Genomic DNA, 2,250 nt, shown 5'->3' on the forward strand with positions numbered 1-2,250 from the left:
TTCACAAAACACGCACGAGGCAACCTGCTGATCACGTGGTACCAAATGTTTGTTGCCATATCAACTCTCTTAGTGATATAATCAGTAAAATCTTATAATAAAATTATTTGAACGTTTAAGTGTGAGTTCAATCATGATGTCACGTAATGTGCAAAAAACGTGATAAAATACAAAATATAAATTATGTACAACACAACTTACAATCATAGTTATGAAATCACAGCCATTTGAGAGGATAGTGTTTTTTTGTTTTTTTTTGTCTCGTAGAGCTTAAAGTAATATTTCATGAGAGGTTCTGAATATTTAGCAGCATTCGTTGATTTTATCTTTCTGTAATAAATGTACAATTATGATGAAATAAAGTAATATTTTATACATATTATTATAAAGTAATGTTTTCATACATTTGCCCTTTTATACAAGTTCATTAATGTGTTTGTATATGATATTGTTCACATGTTTAGATTACAGATCAGTGAAGTCGATCGCACCTGAGACGTTTCATCATGTTATTAAGGTTACTCTTTGTTTTCACTTTAACAACATCGCTTGTATGATGGGGACCATCTAGAGTAACTTCTTCATATGCCTTGATGCACAGTGATATACAACTATAATCATCTACATTCTATGAGATACAATAAAGATATAGTTAACTTGAGACGACGTTGAAATAAAGCAGAAGTGTAAAGCGCCATCTACGACCTAATTAGGCGAGAATCAATAAATGGCGAATAAGCAACTCGCTGTCGATAATATTAGCACTGAACGTTTTTACCTTGAATTCAACTTCACCTGTAAATAAATTCCGCAGAATTTGTTTTTGCTCATCATCACACATTTTTAAATTTTCAGGCAACACCCGAGCGCCATGATAGAGCTGGATTGCCGCTAAAACGGTAAAGTGATCTTATTTACAGTTAAGTGTCACGTGATTTAAATAACTACCAGTGATACATAAAATACTGGCAACCTTTGCTGTTGGTTTACTTTATTGTCATAACGAAGATACTTATCTCATCTGTTTGAGTCAGCTGTCATCTCTCAAATTTAACCCGACATGCCAGGAGACGTCCAAGTCACGTGGCGTTGCCTTAGATATGTTACTTCCCATAAGTAAACACAAATAGTTGTTGTAGACCTACCTGTCAACTTGTTTACGCACTGAATGTGTATATCTCCGGTCGTCACAGCCTCAGTTCTTCGACCTATTGACCCAAAACTGTTTGCTCAATTGACAATGCAATGTACACGTCATACAGGTCGTCAGTCGTCACATTACGTGAATGTGTATCAATGCTGTGTTGAGTTTCCATGACAACCACGTTCATAAGATCATATTATACAGCAATCTCACTCTGTTTATCACTGTACAGTGATTTGAACGTGTTCTTCGTTGATAATAATATACACAAATTGTTTATTTTACCATTTTAATTTAATAAAGGTTAAAAGTTAAGCCTCGGCAAAACTCCTACAATATCAGACAGGGGGAGAGGGGGTTTGGTAATTTGATACGATTTTTGATCCAAATCGAAAACTATTCAAGCAATGTAAAAATAGGCCAAGTCAGTTGTTATTTATTGATTTATTGATCTTATAGATTATCTGAGTAGTAGAAACCCTTTACAATATCTAAATCGATTGTTCGACGTTTTGATTGCCCATTCCGTGTATACATATTTATAGTGTGTGGTCAAGAAAAGTACTCCTTATATTATTATGTTTACCATATAGATTGCGTATAATTCACCCACTTTATACAGGTAGATGTGACGTCATGCTAGGGTAAAGCGTTGGAATTGATGATTGCTGCCATGAAGATTCAGTGACGTGAGAAACTAGAAGCTGTTGTTTTATTAGTCATCGCTACATATTCATAGCTGTGTTGTGATCAATGGTGATTCTGGGCACGATTAAGTATGGGAATAAGCGTCCTCTATTACTGAACATACTACCTGTATTTAAAATGGGGAAAGTGATATATATACCTATATACAAAGCTGTATACGTGTATTATACGAGTGGTGACACGGTGATCACTAGACAGTTCCATTGTTAACGGAACAATACGTGTTTGTACGCACACAGAGAAGCTATTCATAACTAAATTGTTATATGTGCTGTATAATGTCTCGTGGGGTTTGTAATTAACTTTTAACTAAACCCTTCTGCTTTATTTTTCCCAAGGACTGAATATAAGTTATACAATATCGTGTTTTAATTGTATTTTGTTTATTAAATAGCGCA

The 2,250-nt window shown here is 34.4% G+C and overlaps 1 long non-coding RNA gene across 1 annotated transcript; it reads right to left on the bottom strand.

Moving 5' to 3' along the window:
- Positions 1-242: 242 nt before the first annotated feature.
- LOC144341626 (uncharacterized) lies at positions 243-1,228 on the bottom strand. Its single transcript, XR_013418588.1, has 3 exons — positions 1,146-1,228; positions 492-628; positions 243-330 (listed from the first exon to the last, which is right to left on the bottom strand). It is a non-coding gene; the product is annotated as an uncharacterized LOC144341626 (long non-coding RNA).
- Positions 1,229-2,250: the final 1,022 nt, after the last annotated feature.

Source organism: Saccoglossus kowalevskii, chromosome 22 (genome assembly GCF_978046115.1).
Source record: "Saccoglossus kowalevskii chromosome 22, keSacKowa6.1, whole genome shotgun sequence".
NCBI lineage: Eukaryota > Metazoa > Hemichordata > Enteropneusta > Harrimaniidae > Saccoglossus > Saccoglossus kowalevskii.